Source organism: Sceloporus undulatus, chromosome 1, assembly GCF_019175285.1.
Source record: "Sceloporus undulatus isolate JIND9_A2432 ecotype Alabama chromosome 1, SceUnd_v1.1, whole genome shotgun sequence".
In the NCBI taxonomy this organism is placed as follows: Eukaryota; Metazoa; Chordata; class Lepidosauria; order Squamata; family Phrynosomatidae; genus Sceloporus; species Sceloporus undulatus.
The window spans coordinates 197,066,325-197,076,144 of record NC_056522.1 but is presented as its reverse complement, the minus strand read 5'-3'; positions in this window follow the sequence as shown (position 1 = coordinate 197,076,144).

Here is a 9,820-nt window from a genome sequence, read left to right as displayed (position 1 = left end):
TATTATTATTATTATTATTATTATTATTATTATTATGTTGCCATGATTACACAATTGGTCTAGCTACATATCTACTCCCACTTGGATGTGTTGGCTCTTCTTACACAATTTTAGCAGAGTCTCGATGTTTCCACCTGCAGGTGCTCTATCCTCAATCAATCATGGTGGCCATTTCCTTTGAACTCATTCATTTTCTCCTGCCCAGTTGCTTTCATGGCAAGAGAGTGATTGGGAGAGATAAGTAGTGTCTTCCTTCCTTAGAGGAAAATGATTCCTGTGAACCAAATATCTTCTCCTGTCAACAAGTGGCCCAAGTGTAGCATGCATGTGTATATCCTTTTGTGCTGAGACAGAGAAGCTGAACACCATGTTATGAGTTAAAAGGGATGACCACAATTTTAATGCTCATACTGCAATCACAAATCAGCTATAATCATAACTAACATCTTTCTTGGGTAGGCAATATGTAGTAAAAGTAAGGTAGTGGGGACACAGGGTTTCTAGACCAACAAATGTGTAATCAGGGCATCAAGCTGTAGAGATCTGGTAAAGCTTTGGTAGGGCTTGCTGTAACAGCCAATCGATGTCCAATTGGTCCACTGGAGATGAGCTCACTGGCATCTGCCCAAATTGCAGATTCCCCCACTTTTCTGTCCATCTATTCACCCCAGGGGTTCCCTCCCTTCCCAATTTAACTCATGCCTGATGCTCCCTCTTCTCTTCCATATCCACCACAGGAGGGGCTAGCCCAGATTGGCATTACCTCCTTCCCGCCCAGAGGTGGCCAGCACATATGCAGACCTATATATAGGTCTGTGCAAGATCATTAAGTCTCACAGGATTTGTAGTCCCATGAGATGTCCCCGGACATCTGGTGTGAGAATCACATCAAATTTCATTTTGGCATCACTATAGTGAGACTTGGTCCCAGCCCTGCTTCAAGCAGCCACTTGGAGTACTGTATTCTGAAGTGATGGCACTGGCCAGAAGGGGCTTGAAAAAAAACTTTTGTATAGATGCCATATTGACAGCATGGCAAACAGGATTCAAGTGATTTCACTAATGGAAACATCGAGACTCTGCTAAAATTGTGTAAGAAGAGCCAACACATCCAAGTGGGAGTAGATATGTAGCTAGACCAATTGTGTAATCATGGCAACATAATAATAATAATAATAATAATAATAATAATATTTGTATACCGCCCTCTGGCAAACCAATCCGGGCGGTTAACAACAGTAAAATATAAAATATGACAATTAAAAACACTTTATCCACTGCAAAAATGCAGTTTATACCTCAAATTAATGTATTACAATGGACAGTTATGGACAATCACCTCTTCAGTGGTGTTGAGGGTAAGCCATCTATGACAGCTTGGGTGAGAAGAGGATCAAAATTAACCCCCTTTCCTGGAAAATAAGGAGTTCACCATTTTCTATAGACTACCCATCCATTTAGCACTATTTTTAACTTTAAAAATATTACAAGATCTGATTTCAGCCCTAAGTAGAAATGAAAATATGAGTTATTTCCAACACTGCTAGAAGAAATTTTGTAAGAGTTGGTGTTTTTCTGCTAGTCTTTGTGCAACAGTGAGCAGAAGTACTAACATAAGCAACACATAACATAAAATACTTGCAGTGAGTTGGGTAGTATTGTGGCTCAACTTAGCAAAGTAGTTTATAGAATCTCTTGTGGAATGGTGTGCATTCGTTTAGTTACTTGTCTAATTCTATTACATTAACATTAGAAGGGCAAAAATTTTAACTAAAATTTTTATTCTAAATTGACATTTAATTTTAATATTTTGATATTTTGATATTTTTTATCTTGTATTTTATATATTGTATTTTGTAACTGTATTTTGTATTCCATTGATATGATCAGCTGACTAATCAATAAACCAGTTGTTGTTGTTGCATTTGGGTAATGAAAATTAATCAAACCTTAACAGGTTCATACAAATGCATCTCAGTAAATATTTAACACAGCTTGGTAAACTGAAAGTGATCTTGCATTTGTACAATAGCATTTGGAGAATGTAGGCTATTTGAATAGATGTATCTTGAAGACCACTGCCAAAATCCAGCTGCTAGTACTATATCTATGGAATTATATAAGTGTTGACATTAAGCAATTGATGCAGTGGATCTACACTAATTCAATCTAACAATTGGACTCAGGAATGAAACTATTCTATAATGTAAAGGAGAAAGATATCTGAAGCTCTATTCTTATGATACCACTCCCCCCTGCTTGGTTTTTACTTTGCACAGATTTCAAGTGTTTCTACAACTTTCTAGTGTCTTCCAGGGTTTAGAGCTAAAAAGAAAAGTTTGGTTATAATATGAATTTATTATTCTTAGAAATGGGATGGGGAAGGATCCTTCACAGAGACTGCTAACCTGTTTGCACTGCTGGAACTACTGTTTGAGTAAGTGGGTCAGATTTTGTGATATGGGCCTCATCTACACTGCAGAAATAGCGTAGTTTGACACCACTTTAGCTGTCATGACTCCATCCTATGGAATCATTGGATTTGTAGTTTGTTGTGGCACCAGATTTCTCTGACAGAGAAGGCTAAATATCTCACAAAACTATAAATCACAGGATTCCATAGCACTGAGCCACGAATAATTCACAATGTCAAACTGCATTAGATCTGTAGTGCAGATGCAGCCTCAAACATTGTAATTTCTGGGACCTAACAAAAGGCAAGAAGTATTTTTGTAATGTCCAGGAGAAACAGGCTTTGGATAAAGAACTGACTAGGCAATGTGTGTGTGTGTGTGAGAGAGAGAGAGAGAGAGAGAGAGGTTCATTAACGCTATCTCTCATTCGATTAATTAATAATTCTGGATTCACAAAACAGTAATACCTTTAATGGCCAACCCAAATGCACAAAATGTATCATGCACATTTTGAAAGCTGTTGATATAATGCACTTATTGTAAATGGGATTAGCATTTGGATTTAGGTCCGCAAACTGCATCACTCTCTGAATTCTAGCCTTGGATTTCAACATTTATCTCCACATTCACCCCCACACCATCCCCAAATGTTTGCCTTTACTATGGTGCTTTTAGAAAAAATAAAAGTATAACAACCTGCATTTTTGTATATTGTCTTAATAATAATTATTTCATTTTCTACACAAAGCCCATTAACAAAACGAAGCCATTGAGTTGTATACTGAAAGTGTTCATATACTGACCTCTGCTGGAATGTTTGAGGCTCAAACATATTACTTTTTTAAAACGTGAGTTTCCTCCTGAATTGTGAAAACATAAGCCACTTGAAATATTTTAGACTAAAATGTTCAGAAATCATGTTTTTCTCAGGATAAACATGACTTTTTAACATTTCTAAAACCCCACTACTTTTTCACCCTTTTGCAATTCATATTTGATGTGATAAATGTGTAGCATTAATAATTAAGTTGGCCTCCTGTCTGCTCATTCAAACTAGCCATCACACTTTAGTTACTTGCCAAAACCCTGATCTGAATTGGCCTAGACATGGATTAGGACCACTGTACTCAAATAGGGGAGATTTAAGCCTCCCTGCAGGGATGTTGTCACAATAATCTCCTGCCACTAATGGGGTGTCAAAGAAGAAAAAATATTAACCCCAATAAAAACTTATTGTTGGATTTAGTTTTTTAACGACCTGCATGAAATGGTGATTAAACTTCCTAAGTTCCCTGCTACATGTTTAACACATCACAAGTTGATTTTCAGTCATTCAAGACCTGGCAATCTACACAATATCAGTGTGGCCACAACTTTGACTGGACATTACGTTCATCTCCACATTTTTGTTTTCCATCAATCCACAAGCCAGATTTTATTGTTTCCTTTCCTTTCCTTTCTTGAAAGCAAGACTTTAAGCAGATACAAAAACACAAGGGTCAGACATCTGTTCGTAGAATTAACTGGAAAAAAATACTTGATGCATTTTGTTGGTTAAATCTACATTTAATCCTTTATCTTTTAAATGTACAATTGGGTCTGTAAACTCTCTACAAGGCTCTGTATGACTATGAACTACTCTACATGTAAACTTAACCAAACTATTGCACTAAGGATTCATGTAGCCAAAGGGTTCCTTCACTGAGCACAGGCTTTCATTACAATTTCTAATTCCTGTTCCATTTAGAAGTAAGTGAACGTTTTAAATCAATCACTACAAATAAGAGGAGAGTGTGCATCTTAAATGAAGTAAGCATTATTTTAATTCTGTGAATTAAAAAGTAGTTGTATGACCATAGTTGATTTAGGTAACTTTAAAGCAGAAGATGAAGACACTGAAATAGTTCAAGATTTTCCATACCTTAGCTCAGTCATTAATCAGAATGGAGACTGCAGTCAAGAAAGGCAGAAGGAGGTTTCTTCTTCATGCAGTTGCCATAAGTCAAAGTCACCTTGGTGGCAGGTAACAAAAACAACAAATTGGAAAGTGAAGTGACAACCAATGTCTTTTGTTTAGCTTGCCAGTGGACACTAATGAATGGCTGAGGTATCTAAAGTTATGGAATGAGAGTTGTACCTTCTTTGCAGGTACACAGTAGAATCATAGAATCATAGAGTTGGAAGAGACCGCAAGGGCCATCCAGTCCAACCCCCTGCTATGCAGGAAATCCAGATCCAAGCATCCCCAACAGATGGCCATCCAGCCTCCGTTTGAAGACCTCCAAGGAAGGACACTCCATTACACTCCAAGGGAGTGTGTTCCACTGTCGAACAGCCCTTACTGTCAGGAAGTTCCTCCTAATGATGAGGGGAATCTCTTTTCCTGCAACTTGCATCCATTGCTCCGGGTCCTAGTCTCTGGAGCAGCAGAAAACAAGCTTGCTCTCTCCTCAATATGACATCCCTTCAAGTATTTAAACAGGGCTATCATATCACCTCTTAACCTTCTTTTCTCCAGGCTAAACATACCCATACCCAGCTCCCTAAGTCGTTCCTCATAGGGCAAGGTTTTCAGACATTTCAACACAACCATTTGTAGTCCATCTCCTTTGGACACGAGCCCCAGTTTATCAATGTCCTTTCGGAATGTGGCGCCCAGAACTAGACACAGTATTCTAGGTGGGGCCTGACCAGAGCAGAATATAGTGGCACTATTACTTCTCTTGATCTAGACACTATACTTTTATTGATGCAGCCTAAAATCGCATTGGCCTTGTTAGCTGCCGCATCACACTGTTGACTCATGTTCAACTTGTGGTCTACTAGGACTCCCAGATCCCTTTCACATGTAGTCTCATTCAGCCGGGTGTCCCCCATCCTGTATCTGTGCATTTCATTTTTCCTCCCTAAGTGCAGTACCTTACATTTCTCCCTGTTGAAGTTCATTCTGTTAGCTGTGGCCCAGTTTTCTAGTCTATTCAGGTCATTTTGAATGTTGATCCTGTCCTCTGGAGTATTAGCTATTCCTCCTAATTTGGTGTCATCTGCAAATTTGATAAGTATTCCCTCAATTTTTTCCTCCAAGTCATTGATAAAGATGTTGAACAGTATTGGGCCCAGGACAGAGCCCTGTGGGAATATGGTCAGCAAATCAGAGAAAACAAGTGGCTTGAAACTATACAACTATATAACTAGACAACTATATAAGTATGACAATGCAATACTTTACAATATTTTGATACTTCTGAGATGGTCATGGTGTGGGTGGGTTGTGGATTTCTTGACATCTATCTGGATATATACTTTTGTGGGAAAATAATGCATTTATCACTGTGCAGTATATCTGACACCCTGCGAATCGTGACAATGTTTTATCTTTTTTGTGCTGGCCAAGTGCCATAATAAATTCATTCATTCAAGTGGCTTAAAAGAAGTAGCCTCTTTGGGGGAATGCAATCAGGAAAGTGATCATCCTTGGTAATGACAGAATTTAGTCCTTCAGTTGCTTTTGAAGGCAGTGATACATATTTACTAGTACACAATATCCTCCTTTATAAATATAATAACACAAGAGCCATTAACCAGGGACGTAGCCAGGATTTTAGGAAGGGGGGGGTCCAGACTAAGTGCCACCATTATAATGGGGCTTGGGTGTGGCGGCGCAGCAACACACACCATTCATTTTTCTAATGGAAGGGGGGGTCTGGACCCCAAGAACCCCCCCCCCTTGGCTACGTCCCTGCATTAACAGTTCAGCTCTTTTAAATGTTTATTTAATTTCTATCCCACTCTTCATCCAAATGATACCCAAAGCAGCTTTTGAGATAAGTTTTTGAAAGTACATGCATTTAAAACTAGTAACTAAAAGGTTTTTAAAACAACTAATAAAATAAGTGGAATTGAAACTACACAGGCAAAGCTTAAAACAGTTTTAAGTCAAGTAATCTATAAATAGAGAATAATATCTCAAACCCAAATTCTTGATGTGAATTAATCATCTAAGGCTAAAAATTAATCTCCCATTCATTATCAAATAAATAAGATCAATCAAATCACATGCAATATGGTTGCAAATTACTAAATGACAACACGTAACTATTGTTTTGCTCTACACTTAATTTCTTTTGTTGATATATTAAATTATAAAGTTACAGTTGAAAGAAGCCAATTATTCTTTACACTACATGATAGCATGGATTAGAGATGATTGGTGTAAATCGGGTTGATTCAAATCACAGCTTTAAACCTCCAAGAGGAAAAGTGCACTTTAAATTATATGTTTCTCATTTTGAAATCCACATATTTCTTGACTTGAGGTCTTCTTTCCATTAGAATTTTATAGTGGAATAGAGGTTGGATGGAATTCAAGGAAAAAAAATTAGCATGTGTTTTATAGACTGTAGCAAAGCATTTGACAGCATAGACCACAAAAAGCTATGGGTGGCTCTTAAGGGCATGGGAGTGCCACCACTTTGAGAAATCTGTACTTTGGACAAGAGACTACAGTTAGAACAGAAAGAACAGAATACAGAGAAACAGAATGGTTCCCAATTGGCAAAGATGTCAGGCAAGGTTGCATCCTATCATGCTATTTGATCAGGCTGTCTGGAGAAAATATTATACAAACAGCAGGTATAGACTTGGAAAACGGAGGAGTAAAGATAAGCGTAAGAAACAACAATCTAAGCTATGCAGATAACTCCATACTACTAGTGGAAAACACCATGGATTTGGAACAACTAGGAAGGTCAAAGAAGAAAGAAAGGAAGTAGGTTTAATACTCAACATAATGAAAACAAAAATAATGACCATGGAAGGACTACACAAATCCAACCTAGGCAATAAAGAAATTGAAATAGTTAAAGAGTTTCCTACCTTGGATCAAAAACTGATCAGAATAGAGACTACAGTCAAGAAATCAGAAAAAGATTAGGAATGGGAAGGGCAGTCATGAAAGAACTAGACAAAATCCTAAAGTATAACACTAAAGTTAGAATCATCCAAGCCATTGTATACCCCAATACAATTTATTGTATTAGAGTATACAATTATTCAGGGGGTGGGGCAATCCAGGAGTACACAAGTAAGGTGGGCATCTCCTCAGGAGACTTACCTGAACCTTTCTTTTTTCTCTCTGAATCAAGCTTTCCTACATTTCCTGAGTAGCTTTATGCAACATCCTCCCTTCTGTCTTTATCCCTCAATGGCCATCATTAAAACTGAACTCGTCACCTCATCACTATAGCCACAGGCTTTGCATTTCTTTTGCTATTCGCACACAAAGCCTTCTTATAAAGGTCTGGACACTCCACTCCATGCATCTGAGGAAGTAGACTTAAGGCTACCAAAGCTTATGCTACAAGCTGCTTTCAGACTTGGAACAAACAGGCCAAATGAAGGAGCTTCCAGCTACTTTGTAGATGTGGTATTCAAATGATGCATGCCTCCAAAGTGGCCCGAAGTCATGTTCTAGCTCCTTGCTGCACGGATTAGGTCCAGTAGTTGTGGCCCACTTTGGGAACAGGCCAGGGAGTCAACACAGTCCTGAGCTTGCGGCCAGAGCAGACAGAGCAGACACTCTTTCGTGTCCGTCTGCTCTGGCCCTCGGTTATTCAGACCCCTTTGCATGCAAAATATACAAGGTATTACAACAAAGCCAGAATAGGGAAAAGATCATGAGGAGAGCTTCTTGTTTTCTTGGATCTACCACCTGTCCACATGTTTCCTCCAATCCCTCTGTTGACCAGAGTCATCTCCAAACTATGACACAACAATACAAACTATTATTCTAATCCCTTGCGGGCCTTGTCAGTTGTGGTTCTAATTTCTTCTTCTTCTGTTGTGGGGTTGCTCTTGAGCAACATTTGCTCTTCATGAATCCTTTGGTGAAGTGATTCCTGAAAGGTTTGCAGGCTCTTTATTTTCTGTTACCTTTGAGATTTTCTGTGTAGTCCACATAGATGAAGGTAGCCTTACATCTAGGTATTTCTTTTCTTTTATAAGGTGGCATTTACTTTCCACATATATAAGGAAATCATCTTTCTTGTACAATATCCTTCAACTACCTACATTCCTTGGATGCTAGTCAGGCTCTTGCCTTTTATATCTCTAGAACTGCACCAATGAGACAAATGCAGAAACATTTTGTTGCATCTTCTGGTCTGCACAAACCTTCTGCTGCCCCTCCCAAAGATTGCCCAAGTAAATCATGCAGAAACAGCTAATTTACTTGAACCTCATGGGTTCCATTCTCATTCCATTCTAGGAGTGGAGAATTCAGCTGCTTTCCTTTGAGTATGTCCCTACTTGAGCTTTGGCACACTATTATCCGGTCACATCCTTTGGTCTTATTTCCCACTATTGACTGGATACTCAAATAAGTGCTGATTCCTTCAGCAAGTAACATGAGGGGTGTACTCAGGAGTAAGCCAGGGTGTACCATCACACTTGCCTCTGCCTGTTACTACACAAATGTCAACGGCCCATTTCTCCTCCCCCTCATCATATGATTGCCCCAACATAAAACACTCATAATCACACATATGCAGGCAATGCCCTCTATAAAGAGGGCACTCTTACTACCTCCTTCAATCAAGACCAGCAACCAACCCTATATAACTAGTCAACAGTGAACTGTCTGTTGTTGTTAACTGCTCTCAAGTTGACACCAACTCATGACAACCCTCATGACAACCCTGTAGATGAGACATCTCCAAGACCCCCTCTCCTGCACTGCTCTGCTTAGGCCCTGTTCATTTAAACCCATGACCTCCCTAATTGAATCTATCCATCTAGTGTCTGGTCTTCTTTTTCAACAGTGAACTGCTGTTGTTGTTAACTCCTCTCAAGTTGACACCAACTCATGACAACCCTGTAGATGAGACATCTCCAAGACCCCCTCTCCTCCACTGTTCTGCTTAGGTCCTGGACATTTAAACCCATGACCTCCCTAACTGAATCTATCCATTTAGTGTCCGGTCTTCTTTTTCTACTGACCTCTGTTTTTCCTAGCATTATTGTCTTTCCCAGTGAGTCATGCCTTCTCATAATGTGGCCAAAGTAGGACAGCCTCAATTTGGTCATCTTGGCTTCCAGAGAGAGTTCAGCCTTGATCTGTTCAAGGACCCATTTGCTTATCTTTTTGGCTGTCCATAGTATCCTCAGCACTCTTCTCCAGCACCACATCTCAAATTAGTTGATTTTCTACTTATCCGCTTTCTTCACTGTCCAGCTCTCATGCCCATACATGATACTGGGGAATACAGTGGACTGGATAAGGATAACTTTAGTCCTCAGTTGTATATCTGTATTCTTTGGGATCCTGCCTCATTCTTTCATAGCTGCCCTTCCTATTCCTAATCTTCTTCTGATTTCTTGAGTGCAGTCTCCATCCTGGCTGTGGTACA